At 39.2% G+C, this 17,034-nt stretch overlaps 1 protein-coding gene across 2 annotated transcripts in view; it reads left to right on the top strand.

Moving 5' to 3' along the window:
- Positions 1 to 957: 957 nt before the first annotated feature.
- USP53 (ubiquitin specific peptidase 53) overlaps positions 958 to 17,034 on the top strand; it is a 59,624-nt gene continuing 43,547 nt past the window's right edge. For both annotated transcript variants that reach the window (XM_046656682.1, XM_046656681.1), the window contains exon 1: positions 958 to 1,240. The gene's annotated coding sequence lies outside the window, so the exon portion shown is untranslated. The remainder of the gene's footprint in view (positions 1,241 to 17,034) is intronic.

The raw sequence follows: 17,034 nt of genomic DNA on the forward strand, positions 1-17,034 counted from the left end.
CATAACGCTCAATAAACTCTCACTGATTCAGACTCAAGCAATATTCTCCTATACCAAACTAAAATGTTTCTTCACTCTATTTTTTCAAATAAACTTTTAAGCGTAACCTACCAAGTTCATTTAAATCGATTTTATTTGTATGTTCTACCTGCATCAGCTTTGGCATGAGCTCCAAAACCTTAATTACTACTTATTGAGAGGGATCTTTGATAACTAAAGATGACGGGGTTTTTCTCATACAACCACTCCTAAGAAACAATTTATTACAAAACAAAGTTTAGCCCAATTCCCAAGCAGCAGCTTATAACTTAAAGCCTGTTGGAAAGGAAGGTAAGGAGGCAGCCAAATCTCTCTTAGAATTAACCATTAACTGAGTCAACATGTTTATTAAAGTTTTCATTTTATTAATAGTCACGAAATAACCAGTTGGGGACTACACATTCATGCCAACGGAAGCCATTTAACTGCAAACAGATCGCAATGATTCACAGAAAGCTAAAGGGAACTGGGCATCCGCCTGGGGTTTTGACGCCAGAGCACAGATCGTTATATCTCAGGTAAAACCACCTTGTCTAAAGCCCAGTCCTTGGTGGATCTGCGTTCCTGAGCTTAGAACATAGCGAATAAATAACCAAGAGCATCGGAATAATCGCCTCCACTTGGGGAACGATCCCCTCCTTCCACTGACACCACACAGCGCAACCCGCAGCCACCTTCTCCCAAAGCTAAGCACTCCCCGCCTTAAGGGAAATGTTCCAACTCTTGATCTCGCGGGATCTCGCGCCTCGGAGAAAGTCAACTGGATCGCGCGCCCCATCGAACCCCCGCGGGAATACAGTTCGGCAGGTCCGGAAAGCCGGGAAATCGCATGCGGGGGCGGGGTTCGCTCGGGGAGCGCAAAGGCGGGGCCGGCTCCGAGGAGGCGGGGCGGGCGCGAGGCGGAGATAGGGGCGGGGCTCCGGGGACCTGTTGATCGCAGGTGTCACTGGCCTGACTGGCCCTTGGGTGTTGGGGCGTGCGCGCATGCTCCGTGCGCAGGGTCGAGCTCTGGGCGGCGGAGGCCAGCCGCGTCTGCTCCAGTTCTCTGTGAGCTTCGCTTACGTTGGCAGCTGTTGGTGTGTCAGCCTGGTGTCGGCGAGCGGCGGAGCTGGGCCAGCGGGAGGGAGCCCTGTGGGACTGGAAGGCCGGTATTTCCCTCCCTGGAGCGCACGCTCCTCGCGCCAGGAGGGCAGAGCGCCAGGTAAGTTTCCGAAACTAGACCCTGGATGGAGATCCAACGACCTGCGACCCCCGCGGGCCTGACTAGGAGATCCTTGTCCCAGTCCTGGACCTCGTCTCTCCCCTCGCAGCCCCGCGACGTCCTCAGCCCCCCACCCGTCGGGGCAGACCCCGGGCTCTTTGCCCGGCGGTCCTGGCGCCCGGAGTCACGCAACCTCCTGCCTCCCGCCGCGTCCCGGCCCTGGAGGAGATGCCTGTGGCCAGGCTGGAGCGCGCGAGGAGGGAGGAGGTGCTGTTCTTACTGGGTCAGGGTTGTTAAGTGCTTCTGTGTTTGAGGGCAGGCTCGGGACAGACCTGGAGTCCCTTAGCTGGGTCGCTGAGTGCACTGGGGTTCTGAGAATTACGCTTCCTTGGCGCCTGCCCCTCAGTTTCCAAGCCACTGCGTCTCCCGAGCAGCAGTTCTTTAAAGTGGTCCAGGATGGTTATGTTGCCCTCCTTGGAGAAGCTTGATGGCTGGATTCGTGAGCACCTTTGGGCTGGTGGTTTCTGGGTGGTAGTAGCAATGTATAAAGTTAATGTTTAGCTTCTGAACGGCGACTTATGGGACGTTTACAAACTACTTTTAAACATCGGTGGTGAGCAGGAAGTACTTGCACAGGTGTAACAGGGAGGATTTCTAAAGCCTGCAATCTGAGCGTGTTCTGAGGTTTTGTTATCCCGCTGCAAGGTTTTCTTTATCACTGCAAAGTCTGATTAATGCTTGCAAAATGTACTGCAAAGCTCTGTTTGTTGGACGGCAGAGTTTGCCAAATGTTTCCTTATCTGGAAAAAGTATATATTTTTGCAAGAGGTTTTCAAGGCAGTTTCTGAGGGATGTTTAACAGTAAACTTAGGAAGTTCTTTGTGTTGTGATAAGGCTCTGATTCGCTCTTTTAGTTCTGTTCTCTAAAGAAAAGCATTGCTAATCTCAATATTTACAAGGAGTAGCAAGTGCTAACACAAAATTCTGATTTAAATGAGCTTCTGGCAAAATTGATACTTGTTAGTTTTACTTTCTATTGTTTTCAGTTCCATGACAATGGTGTAGGCAAAGATCTTGCCTCCTGTCAAAGAGAAATTTACAAAAAACCAAACTTACTTTTCAAAAGTAATATGTGATTTATCTGCTGTTGTCATAAGAATTCCAAATAGACAGACTCATTGTACGTAGGAGTTAATTATAGTCTGAAAAAACAAAGTTTTTGTTTTGTTTTACGTTTTAGAGGCTTTTAAAACGGGCTCTTTGGACAATTTGTTTACGTTCATGATGACTGTTGATCAACCATGAAAGTGATTTATTTATATTTGTTCATAAATCAAATTCATTGGTTGTTCTGTGCATTTTTTCTTACAGGGTAAAAAACATGCAACCAAGAACAGGCCTTTCCTTTTCCCTATGAATTAAAAGAAAAATCTTTTCATAAATGTCTGTAGATTGTATATAGTTCATGAAACTTGACACTAATAGTCAATCCATTGATGTTATTATTTTCTCTAAAAGATAAAGTAGTTTTTAAAAAGATAGCTATTTTAATGGAGGAGGGTCACGTTTTCCACCTAGTTTATTCTTTTCCTTTAAAAAAAAGAAAAGAAAAATCACAAAGCTCCTATGAGTTTGGTATGTGCTGTGATTTGTGATCTTTTATATTATTTAGTGTCAAAGAAATGTTTATTTTAAACTATGTGGTATCAAGAAATACAGTTTTGGAATCATGTGGTTTAGAAGTTTGTTTTTGCAAGACAAAGGGTTAAAAAATGAAAATTCTTATCTATTTTAAGGTGATGTACACTTTTCAAAGCCAAAATCAGAGTTATTGTCCCTGCTGGAACTGTTTGGAACTCACACACCTGCCATGCTGGAGAGGACACTGCTTTCCCCTACAGTTTTCCAAAAATATGTTTAAAATCTATAAAGTGGTAGATGAAGCTATCCTACAAAGATGTTTAGTTTCTAAAATACTTAGCATATCTTGTTATGTGATACCTTTAACTCTAAGGTGTTTCTTAATTATAGACCCCAAAGACAGCCTCCAGCAAGCTAGCTTATATTTTGCGTCTGGAAGTATTTTGAACAGTGTGCTAGATCTGCTGGGGCCTCAGAGATTGTCAGCCTAGCCTCCTGGTGCTCATGAGATCTTGGATTAAGGGAGGAAGTGTGCTAATTTAATTTATGTCTCTTTGGAGAGCCAGCCAGAAATCAGTGATGCCACATATGTAGTGTTAGTATATTATTATTAATTTTGTGCAGATGTAATGATTTTAGAAAATTTTGCATTACAGTATATGCACATAATAGGAACAGGAAGAGGATGCAACCTGTTCTACCATAGATAAAAATTTCAAAGGTTATTTAAACTTTAAATAACTTTACATAAAATTCTAATCTTGACAAGTTATGAGCTTTTTTTTAAATAATAGGAATACTATATATATATATATATGGAATATTTAGGCCAAAAGTATCCATTCTTTGCTTTTCCGAGTTAATGTGTGTCCTCTATCAGTTCTTAAACTAGGGGTCTATGATTAGAATTGTGGTCTGGGGTTAGAAGTGAATTTTAATATAATTGGTTTTGTGTGTGATCTTATTATTATTTTCTTTTCTTTCCTTCTTATTTTAATCCTATGAGTTTTATATTATGCATTTACAAAGATTGTTCTGATGAATCTGTAGGCTTCATCAGGCCACCAAGAGTGTCTGTGACAATACAAAAATGCTGCACACTGTTGCATCTGGTTGAATTTTTGTTTACATGAGTCGCTTCAGAAAAATTGCTTTGTATATTCGTATTTGTAAGTCATCAGAAAATAAAATGTTATGCAACATAAACCATGTTTCAATACAAATCAGTTACCTGAGTTTTCATCATAGTTTTGAATTAATTTGGAAATAATTACGTTCGTCTATTTTCCAAATATTGACCTGCAAAAAGCAATTTGAAGAAATACTTTTCCTTTGGAATTTGGAAGTTTTTTACTTACTTGTTGTGCTTTTCCCAGTTAGCAAATTTATTCAATAAACATTTATTGACCTATTGTACGCCGAGCACTAGAGATTCAAAAATAATAGGACAACGTTAAAGCAGTCCGAAATATGAGTTCTTCCTTTCCTAAGCCTTATCTCTGGCTGTTCCCAATCCTCCCCCAGCTACAGTGAGTTTCCAAAGATAAAATAATCTTTTTGCTTATAGCTTTGCCTTTGCAAGATGCTGCTTCTCTTCTCTTCCCATTCCCCTTTCGACTTCCCAATCACCCACGTCACACCTGTGAAGTCTCTTCTGTTCCGGCAAAGGACAGTAGATTACTTCATCTTTGTGTTACTCCTGTACTTTGTACATCCCTTTGTTGAAGGTTTATACTATGTTGCTGTAGAGGGAAGACACAATAACTAAGGGGATCTGAAGGTGATGACAAGTGTACTGTCATCTTAAGTGTAAGGAGAGTACTGGATGGACTATGCAAGGGGCAGTAACTCAGGCAGAGGGGGATTCTCAGGGACCCAGAGACATGATGAGAGCAATGTCAAGAGCCATTTTGGGTGCTCTTCTTTATTTTTTGTGGCTGGATGGATCATCGTGTTATTTATTAAAATTGTCATTAAGGAAGTTTGTAGTTATTTTTCTGAAAAGTTGTACATAGGTTGAATTTTTCTAAATTAAATCTTCTCTGTTGATACATTGTTATTTCAGACTTTCTTTCCCTTTATTTCTGATGCATTGCCTTCTAACATTTTAACTCAGTTTCTCCTTCTCTAGTCCAAATGATTTGTAAATGAATGTTTAAAATAATACTGTGGTGAATTCACTTGTAAAGTGAAGCATTCCCAAACATATTTTTGCAAATTAGAATTTTTCATATATTAAGTTTCCTTAAAGTAGGATAGCTCTATAAATCAAATTGCTTATTTTCTACTAAGAATGACTTATTAACAGATTTTCCAATTTAGAAATTGATACTTTATTATGTAACTTATCTGATCCCACTAATCTGGATCAAGGCTCTAGTCAAGATTGATACCTCAGTTTAAGGAAATAGAGAAAGAGCAAAATGGGGTATAAAATGTCATATAATACAGTGTTTACTTTTTATTCAAAAGTTTGTTTATATTGTTAAAAATCATTTTACATCAAAGATAGTGGTGGTGTTGTCATTAGAAGTAGCTTGCATATACTGAATGCCTGCTATGTTTTGGACGTTTATTTGGCATTTAATACATAATAGATGGTTCATAACTCTATATGGACTCTTTTTATATAGATTATGATTACAGATTATGGAACTGATGCTTTTGATGATTGGGTAGTTGAGTGATGTGCTGTGTTGCTGGAAACTTTCTCAGAGGTGGAATAAATAATTGTGAGAATCATGAAGTCATTATCAGAATGTTGATTCCATCCTTGTCAGGAGCCAGTCACACATTCTTTGTCCACGAGACATTTTATGCTTTGACTTCTTCTAAACTTCTCAGCCTGCATAATAAGCTCTTGCCCCCTCTCATGGTGGCCCTCTCTGCTTTTAGGTGAGCAGGCTGTTTAAATCCTAGATTTTTCCTCCTATGTGGGCCTGCTCTATAGGCCTGAGATAATCCTCCTCTTTGTTAGTATAGTACTGACCCTGACCTAGCTGCCAGATTGTGGGAAATTGTCCTGTGCCCTTAGTGCCTATGTCATCTTTGTTAGGAACACTCACTTCAGAGGGTTTGTTGATAGAAGTTTCACTGTGTTTTCTGAGCTTCATTCAATAAGTATTTAATGAGTACTTATTGTACTGTTCTAGATGCTTGGGAGTCACTTCACGTTCTAAGAGGATTGGGAGGAGAAACAATAATAAACATAATAAGTCAATATATAGCATATTAGATAGTGAAGAATGGCAAGGGGAGAAGAAAAAGTTGAGCAGGGCAGGGGAGTTGGGAATGTGGAGTGGAGATTGTGGCGGGTTGCTATTTTAAATAAGTGTAGGCCTCATTTAGAAGGTGATTTTTGAGCAAAGCAATCATGAAGGGAGCCAGGGAGAAACCATGTGGGTATCAAGGGGAGGTGTATGTCAGGCAGAGGAATAGCCAGTGCAAAGGCTTTAGAGCAGGAGTTTGCGTGGTGTGTTCAGGAATAACAGGGAGGCCAATATAGCAGAAATGGAGAAAGTAAAGGGAAAACAGTTGGAGATGAGGTTAGAGGTGAGGGAATGGGCAGGTGTGACATAATAAATATATATTTGGTCTCTGGTCCCATTTCCTGGCACACAGCTCTAAAACCCTTGGAATCTCTGTAAGCGATAAATGTTTTTCTGTGTGCTAATGAGGTGACTAGTGGCTGAGGGCTCCAGGATGGGGGCTAGTTGTGAGGGGAACCAACCACGTGATTAGAGGTATGGAACTTTCAGCCTCCCCATCACCTCCAGGGAGGGGAGACTGGTGGAGGTTGAGTTAATCACTAATGGCCAATGATAGAATCACTCTTGCCTATGTAATGAAGCTTCCATAAAAAATTCTAACTGAAGGAGTTCAGAGAGCTTTTGGGTTGGTGAACATGTGGAGGTGCTGGGAGGGTGGCGCCTTTGAAGAGGGCACAGAAGCTCCATGCCCCTTCCTACCGGCCTTGCCTTATGCATCTCTTCTGTCTGGCTGTTCCAGAGTTGTATTCTTGTATTATAAGCCTGAAATCTATCTAGTCAGTAAGCTGTTTTCCTGAGTTCTGTGAGCCATGCTACCAAATTAATCAAACCCATGGAGGAGGTCATGGGAACCCCAGTTTACAGGCATTCAATCAGAAGTACAGGTGAGAACTTGGGACTTATGATTTGTGTCTGAAGTAAGAGGGGCAGTCTTGTGAGATTGAGCCCTTAACTTGTGAGCTCTGGCACTAACTCCAAGTACTCCAAGTAGGTAGTGTCAGAATTGAGTTAAATTGTAGGATACCCCGTCAGTCTCTACTGAGAATTGGAGAGTTGTTTGTGGTGGGAATCCCATACATCTGGTCTCAGAAGTGGTGTGAGAGTATAGAAGGAAGTGTTTTTCACTTTTAGCAGGTAGTATAGAGGCTTGCAAGCCATTATAAGGACTTTTTGGTTTTTAATCTGAATGTTAACAACATTCATATAAAGACCCATTACAAGGGATTTGAGCAGAGGGATGACACTGATTTAGTTTTAGAAGCTTCTTTTTGTCTACTCTTGAGGATACACTGTAAAGGGTAAAGGGTAGAAGCTAGGAGACTATTTTAGCAATTTGACAAGATTTGATGATGGCTAAGAACAGAATAGTAGAAGTGGAGGTGGTGAGAATTGGTCACATGCTGACTGAGATATGCAAGAAAAAGGAGTCATACATGATACCTTGATATTTGTTCTGAGCAACTGGAAAGATGAAGTTACGGTCAGCTGAGATGGGGGAGAAGGTGTAGGTAAAGCAAGAGTTCAGTTTTGGGCTTTGTCGGGAGAGAGAAGTGTTAGGTAATGCCTCCTTTGGCCTGATTCTCTTCTGGAGGTTGTGTCATAGAGCAGATTGTCATAAGCCATTGTCTCTAGTGTTCATCCTCTATATTCCGGATATACATGCACTCTTGTCTTTCTCTAGTTAGTTACCAGTGGAAACTGGTGAGTAGGTAAAAGCCACAAGAAGTAAGGCACAGTTCTTTTTTGGATACAAAGAAATAGAGCAAAAAAGTACACAACACTGAAAATTACTTAAATTTGAAAAGCACTCTGAAATCCGACAGTCAGGTCTTCATCCTTACTGTCTTTGACCCATTAGCGACATTTGGCGTACGTGTTAATTCCTCATCCTTGACTTGTTTTGCTTGGCCTGTGGGACACTCTCCTCTCACCTCACTGTTTAATTTTCTCAGTCTCCTTTATATATTTTCTTTGAAGTCCAGCTTTATAAATGTTTGGTTTCCAAATACACGGTGATATTTATCTGTGACCAAAACACTTTCAGGCTCGTATGTACCCATCATCTTAGATATCTCCACTGGGAGGTCAAAATTAATACGTCCAAAACTTAATTCTGTTTTGCATCCATGCCTGACAGGCTTTTACCTACATGTTCTTGATCTCCGTAAATGCAGTAGATTTAGAACAATATAGGTTTAGAACAATATTGTAGTATGTTAAAAAGGTTTATAGCAGTGGTGGGATAATTCTGATAGAAAAAAACTCCATTCTTCCGGTTACTCAAATCAGAAAACATGTCTTCATGAACTTCTGAATTTCTTCCAACACTCACATTAATCTAGCAACAAATTCCAGGGGCTCTATCTTCAAAATATTTTCAGGTTCTGACATCTTACTATCACCACAGCTCTCCTGTAAGTTCAAGTTACTATAATTTCTACTCTGGACTTTTAAAATAGCATCCTAACCTTACTGTCTTTTCTGCGCTCTCCTCAATGGTCTGTTGTCCACAGAGTAGCCAAAGTGATCCTTTTCAAATTTAAGTTAAGTCATATCCCTTTTTTGTTCAGGACCATCAAATTCCTTTCTGTTGTACACATCACATCCAGGGTCCTTAACATGGCCTGTCATGGGCTACAGCCCACCCTCCAGCGTCTTGTACTCTCACTGCTCAGCATATCCTCCTTCATTTTCTGTGAAGATATTAAGGGTGTCTCTGCTTCAGGGTCTCATGTTCTGTTTGCTCTGGCTTCACTGTTCTTTCCCACATGACTGGCTCCTTCACTTTCCACAAGTCTCTGTTGAAATGTCTTCTCCTCAGGTGACATGATCTTGACACTGCTATCTGAAAAGCACCATCTTTAGTCAGCTCTCTATTTCCTGATCCTTTCTTAATTTTCTTCATAATTATCTACTGTATTATATATTTCTCCGTAGCATATGAATATATGTTTGTGTTTTCATCTCTTCATTCTAGAAAGTGAGCTCTCTGGTATTAGAGACTATCTCGCTAATTATCTGTTAAACTAATTAACAAGTAGTAATTTTGGTGACTCCTTCTGGAAAGAAATTAGAGAAAGGAAGAATTGCATACAGGTCACATGGAGGGAATGTTTAGTAATTTCAAATGTTAGCAAGTATTTTTAGTTTTGAGATATTGAAGATTTTTGGCTTATCGCATTGTGTTTAACTACATCTCTAGGTCGGATTAGACAGGAAGTAATTTAATGTCCCTTCTAAAGATACGTTATTTACTAGGGCCAGCCCCGGTGGCCTAGTGGTTAAGTTTAGAAGACTTTGCTCTGGCGGCCCAGGTTTGGTTCCTGAGCATGGACCTCCACCACTCTGTTAGTAACCCTGCTGTGCCGGCGGTCCAGATACTAAAAAGGAGAGGAACATTGGCATGGATGTTAGCTCAGGGCAAATCTTCCTCAGAAAAAAAAGAAAAAGATATGTTATTTACTAATAGGAGCTATTGATGTTATTAGAACAGATAAATTGAGTACCTAATACAAAATAAATCAATCATCTAGATGAGTGTAAATACAGTGAAGTTTAGATCTTAAATGATCTACAGTCATTAATGCTTTGAGTTTCCTCTTTTTGCATGACCTTAACTCCTTTTAAATATAAAGTGACTATGTCTTAGGCAAAGAGACTGTCTCTTGACTGGAATTTGATCTTGTCATCATCACTCATATACACTTGAATTTGTAATTTATAAAGTTATAAAGGTGAGAAAAAATTTTGCTGTTTTTGTTGGTGGTGGTACAGAATTTCCTTATTACTTTAATCTTATTTTCTCTCTCTGTTTTATAAATTTTCTAATATAGTCTTCTCTAATTCTTCCAATTGTAGAGTGACAGTGGTTTTGTATATCAAAGGATATCTGTTTTTCAGTTATATCTTCCTTACTATAATCCTTAATCCTTCAACTTTATAAAAATTAAGATACCCCTATAATGAATGAGATTTTCTTTATTGCTTCAGCTTGCGATAGCTCTTCAGCTTGCTATCTGTTTATCTAAAAGAAAACCATAAATGCTTTTAGTAGTAAGATGAATAGTTGTAGTATATCAGTGAAAAGTCCTCAGTGTGTCCTTGTGGTTATATTGCTTATTAGTAAAAAGATGATAAAATGAAATTTTAGTTTACAGTTTGATAGCTAGGCCAGGATATTGTTAAGAATATATTTCAATAGCCTTATTAGAAGTGATTGTCTACTCTATGAGATTATGGGTACTTCTGATTTTCTTTATGCAGTATTTCTATGATATTTAAAAATCTACATAATAAACAAATACTATTTTATAATTGAAAGAAAACCCAATAAACTTTAAAAGAACAAACAAGGGAGTCTCATGGCTTTATCAGCTATTGTATTAGTTTACTGGGGCTACTGTGACTAAGTCCCACAAACTGGATGGCTTACCAATAGAAATTTATCCTCTCACAGCTCTGGAGGCTAAAAATCTCAAATCAAGGCGTTGGCAGGGCTGGTTGCTTAGGAGGGCTCTCAGTAGAATCCTTCCTTGCCTCTTCCTGTCTTTGGGTGCTGGCTGTCAGTCCTTGATCTTCTTGACTTGTTTTTGTATCGCTCCAGCCTCTGCCTGCCATCACATGGATTCTTTCTGTCTGTCTCTGTCTTTCTTCTGATGACTGCTGCTAGTCTTACTGGATTAGGGTCCACTCTAATGACCTCATCTTAACCTAATTACATCTGCAAAAGCCGTATTTCCAAATAAGGTCATTGTTCACAGGTACTGAAGGCTAGGACTTCAACATATTTTGGGAGGTAGAGGGGAGTGACACAATTCAACCATAATAGCTATCATGAGTCCAATTTAAGCTCTCAATACCATTCTGCATAGTCCAATCCTCTCCATTTTAAAAATAGAAAACAAAACCAAAAATGTCTAGGGGCTAGAATGGTGGCATAATGGTTAAGTTCACGTGCTCCACTTCAGCGGTCCAGGGTTTGCAGGTTCAGATCCCGGGCACAGACCTACACGCCGCTCATCGAACCACGCTGTGGCACAATTCCACATACAAAATAGAGTAAGATTGTTACAGATGTTAGCTCAGGGCCAGTCTTCCTCACAAAAAAACAGAAAACAAAACCAAAAAAACCCCTAAAGAGTTTAAATACTGGTGTAGATTTTCTAGTTATTTGAGTACTAGCTTAGGTTTTGGGGGGAGAATGGAGTTAGTACCTAGGATAATGAAGGAAAGTGGCCCCAGAATCCTACCTGCTGGTAAAGCACTGACTCATAAGAAAACAGCAGTGATTTTTTTTTCTTTTTCTTTTTTTCTTTGCTCAAACTCCTGGCACATTTTCAAGTTAAAATTTAATTTTTTAATCATAAGCTTAAAATAGTTGCATAAGATAAAATTGCCAGTCCTTCTCAAACTCTTCCAAAAAATCAGAGAGGATCCTTCCAAACTCATTTTACAAGGCCAGCTTTACTCTGATATCAAAAGTAAATAAGGATGCTACAAGAAAAGAAAGCAACAGGCCAATATCCCTCATGAATATAGATGCAAAATTCTCAACAAAATGTTAGCAAACCAAATTCAATAGCACATTAAAAGGATCATACACCACGATCAAGTGGGATTTATCTCTGGGATACAAGGATGGTTCAACATTCACAAGTCAAAAAATGTAATATATCACATTAATAGAAGGAAAGATAAAAATCATGTCGTCTCAATAGATGCAGAAAAAGCATTTAACAAAAGTCAGCATTTTTTAATATGAAAATTCTCAACATGGTAAGTATAGAGGAAATGTACCTCAGTGTAATAAAGGCCTCGATGAAGCCCACAGCTAATAAATTCAACTATGAAAGGTTGAAGGCTTTTCCTCCAAGATCAGGATCAAGACAGGGGTGCCCACTCTCACCACGCCTGTTCAACGTAGTTCTGGAAGTCCTAGGCGGAGCAATTAGGCAAGAAAAAGAAAGAAAAGACATCCACGTCTTAGAAAGGAAGGAGTAAAAGTGTCCCTGTTTGCAGATACCATAATCTTGTACATAGAAAATCCTCAAAGAACTGTTAGAACTAATAAATGAATTCAGTAAAGTTGCAGGATACAAAGTCAACATAAAGAAGTCGGTTGCATTTCTATACATTAACAGTGAACCATCTGAAAAAGAAAGAACTAAAACAATCCCATTTACAAGAGCATCAAAAACAGTAAAATATTTAAGAATAAATTTAATCAAGGATGTGAAAGATCTGTACACTGGAAACTGTAAGACATTGATAAAAGAAGTTTAAGAAGACACAAATAAATGGAAAGATATCCCATGTTCATGGGTGGGAAGAATTAATACTGTTAAAATGTCCATACTACCAAAAGCCATCTATGGATTCAATGCAGTCCCTTTCAAAATTCCTGTGGCATTTTTCACAGAAGAGAAAAAAGAATTCTAAAATTCACATGGAACCAGAAAAGACCCTGAATAGCCAAAGCTACCCTGAGAAAGAAGAACAAAGCTGGAGACACCACACTTCCTGATTTCAAGCCATATTACAGAGTTATAGTAATCAAACGATGTGGTATTGTCCTAAAAATAGATGCACATACCAGTGGAACAGAATTGAGAGCCCAGAAATAAATCCACACGTATATGGTCCTCTAATATTTGACAAGGGAGCTGAGAATACTCAATGCAGAAACAATAGCCTCTTCAATAAATGGTGCTGGGAAAACTCAATATTCACGTGCAAAAGAATGAAATTGGACCCCTACATTACACCACTAATAAAAATTAACTCAAAATGAATTAAAGACTTAAATGTATGACCTGAAACCTTAAAAGTCCTAGAAGAAAACACAGGAAAAAAGCTCCTTGACATTTGTCTTGGCAATGAGTTTTTGGATATGGCACCAAAAGCACAAGCAACAAAAGCAAAAATAAACAAGTGGGAATATATCAAACTAAAAACCTGCACAGCAAAAGAAATGATCAATAAAATGAAAAGGCATCATACAGAATGGGAGAAAATATTTACAAACTGTGTACTGGATAAGGGTTAATTTCCAAAATGTATAAGGAACTCATGCAACTCAATAATGGACGAAGGACCTGAACAGGCATTTTTTCCAAGAAGAAAACAGATGGCCAGTAGGTACATGAAAAGGGGCTCAGTATCACTAATCATCAGGGAAATGCAAATCGAAACCTCACACCTATTATAATGGCTGTTATTCAAAAAGATATAAAAAGTACTACTGAGGATATAGAGTAAAGGGAACCTTGTGTGCTGTTTTTGGGAATATAAACAGTACAGTACAGTGAGTACAGCCAGTATGGAAAACAGTATGGAGGTTCCTCAAACAATTAAAAATAGATGGGCTAGCCCCATGGCCGAGTGGTTAAGTTCGCATGCTCCACTTTGGTGGCCCAAGGTTTTACTGGTTCAGATCCTGGGTGTGGACCTAATACCACTCATCAAGCCATGCTGAGGCGGCCTCCCACATAGAACTAGAAGGACCCACAACTAGAATATGCAACTATGTACTGGGAGGCTTTGGGGAGAAGAAGGAAAAGAAAAAAAAAGAAGATTGGTAACAGATGTTAGCTCAGGGCCAATCTTAAAAATAAAAACCTTAAAACTAGAACTACTGTATGATCCAGCAATTCCAATTCTGGATATATCTCTGAAGGAAACAAAATCATTGGGTGAGATATCTGCACCGCCATGTTCATTGCAGCATTATTTACAGTAGCCAAGACATGGAAACCACTTAAGTGTCTGTCAACAAATGAATGGGTAAAGGAAATGTGACACACACACGGACACACGTGTATATATATGCACACACACAATGGAATATTATTCGGTTATAAAAAAGAAGAATATCTTGGCATTTGCAACAACGTAGGTGGACCTCGAGGATATTATTCAAAATGAAATAAGTCAGACAGAGAAAGACAGCTACTGTATAATCTCCTATTTGGAATCTAAAAAAACAAACTGAACTCATAGAAACAGAGTAGATGGTGGTTGCCAGAGGCAGGGGTGGGGGAAAGGGTGAAGGTGGTCAGCAGATACACACTTCCAGCTATAAGATGCATAAGTGCTGCAGATCTAATGTGCAGCATGGCGATTATAGTTAATAATACTGTATTGTATACTTGAAAAATTTGCTGAGAGTAGATCTTAAAAGTTCTCACTATGTACACACAAAAAATGTTAACTGTGATTTCAGTTTATGCCGTGTGAGTTGGTATAACTGTCCTCCTCCTAGTGTAGAAACCTGGAGACTCTGCTTCTTCTCTGCTTCACAGGTCTTGCTGGCTTGCTTCTGATAGGTGCCTCCTATTCTTCCCCTGTTTCTGCTACTGTTACGCTAGTTCAGACTCATGTCACCTCTCATCCACGTTTCTTCACTAACCTCCCAGTTTACCACCTTTGCCTGTGGACTCACCTCACATCCATCTCATTCACTGCCATCGTCTATTTAAACCCCAAATCTGGTTGTCATTTCCCTGCTTAAGACGGACAAAGGCTTTTCACCACTTAGTATTGGGTCAAATTCAGGTGTCTTATTTGACCTTCAGGACTAGCCATGTCCTGGCCCTTGGTTATCTCTCCACCTTGTACTTTATTGTGTATAGAGTCTTACTTCCTTACTTGGTTCATAGTGTTTCTTTGGAATGCATCCCACCCTCTCAACACACCCATGAAGCTTTCATTTGTTCTTTAAGATGAAAGATGGGGCTGTTTCTGCGTCTGCACTAATCTTATGGGATGATATGCATATCTCTGACTATGCATGTCTACGTATTGTTTTTGCTTTGGACCTCAACTGCACTAACACTGCATGATTGAGTTAATCATAATCTTCAGTTCATGACATGTCATTACCAATATGTATAAGACCCTTATTTCTTATTTTTAGTGTATTTCTTCTCCTTCCCCTTCCTCCTTTCTCATCTCTGTCTCTCCACCAATAGGCACCTATTTTAGTATATTTAATATAGATTCTTCCAATCAACCTTTCATGTTTGTGTTTACAAACTTGTGAATTGCCTAGTGTTATTTTGAGTATGTGTTATTAATTCATAAAATTGGTATTATGCTATAAATCTCATTCTTCTTTTATTCAACCAAAGTGGAGCGTGGGAACTTAACCACTATGCCACCGGGCCAGCCCTTGTACTATCTTTTTTAACTTTAATTTTCTGTAAGTTTGTTTTACAGCTTAATATTCACTTTTAAATCGATTTTGTTTGACCCTACAATTGCTATATCAAATTTCTTTTGGTTTACACTTTTCTGGTATATCTTTTTTTGTTTTAATTTTATATTTGCATGTATATATACACACACACATACATATGTAACTTATATAATGCATAAATGTGATTAATTTGCATACTATAGTTTTTTGGGGGTTTTTTTAGTGCAGGCTTTTTTCCTGCTTTTATTTTCTAGCCTGGCTGTCATCACCATTTCAATTACACATATACATACTCCTCATTGCTCAGATTATCATATAAAGCATACGTATTTTCATACATAGATTATTTTACAAAAATGGGATCATGTTAAAATTGTGCGTTTTGCCTTTGTCACTCAAAAACTCTGTATTATATAATTATGTCCCTAGCTATGGCCACTCATTTTTTTTCCTTCCTTATTTACTTTACCTACCTAATGTGTCTCAGTAAAGTAGTACTTCTATTTTTGGGGCATAGATTCTCGATACAAGTTTTTAGATTGCAGGAGTTTATGTTTAATTTTAATAGTTGTTGCCTGGTTGATGTAATATTGCCACAGGGGTATTATACTATAATTACATTTTTTATTAGTCAACGCTAAAGGAAAGTACCTCTTTCCATTTATCCCCACCAACAGTGTCACTTCTAAGGTTTTGCCGGCCTGATGGAAACAAAGTAGCTCATAATCACCCTGTTTTAATGCCTGTGTTGGGCTCTCCAGGATCCCTCCCCTTCCAGGTTGGGCGATTCTCGAGGAGAGCTCGGAGCACTCAGCGTGTAGTCATACTCATTGCTGTGCTTTGTTACAGTGAAAGGACGCACAGCAGCATCAGCAAACAGAGGACCATGGGGTGAAGGCTAGAGGAGACTGGGCGCAGCTTCCACTGGCTCTCTCCCAGTGGAATTACGTGGGACACACTAACTCCTCCAGCAGTGCATTGTGATGACATAGATAAAACGTCTGCCAGAAGCTCAGTAGAGACTCAGCGCCTCAGGTCTTTATTTACAGGGGGAGGGGTAATCATGTAGGCCTCCTTTGCCCAGGACGTACCAAATTTCCAGACTTCCGAAAGAGGAACAGGTGTTCAGGATAAACCACGTTGGTTTGCGTGGTACAGGGGCCAACTCTTACTAGTCATTGTTTGGGGGAATCCTCCTGAAATCTTAAGTTCCCAAAGGCTGAAACCTTGCAAACAGGCTTTTCTAACGGTAGCAGTCTCTGGCCTGCTATGTTGTCTTTTCTATCCCTTTTTTAAAAATTTTTTAAGCAGCTTTATTTGAAATATAATTCACATACCATATAATTCACTCATTGAAAGTGTACAATTTAGTGGTTTTTAGTATACTCAGAGAAACGTGTATCTATACCACAGTTTTAGAACATTTTCATCATCTCAAAAAGAATACCTGTACCGTTTGGCCAACACTCCTTCACCTCCCCGTCTCTGTAGCTCCTACTTCTCTGGTATAAGCAACCACTAATCTACTGTCTCTGTGGATATGTCTGTTCTGGACATTTTGTTTGAGTGGAATCATATAATGTGTGGTCTTTTCTGACAGGCTTCTTTCACTTTGCAGTATATTTTCAATGTTCATCCCTGTTGTAGCATTATAAGTACTTCATTCCTTTTCATGGCTGAATAATATT

This window comes from Equus quagga, chromosome 3 (genome assembly GCF_021613505.1).
Source record: "Equus quagga isolate Etosha38 chromosome 3, UCLA_HA_Equagga_1.0, whole genome shotgun sequence".
Taxonomy (NCBI): Eukaryota; Metazoa; Chordata; class Mammalia; order Perissodactyla; family Equidae; genus Equus; species Equus quagga.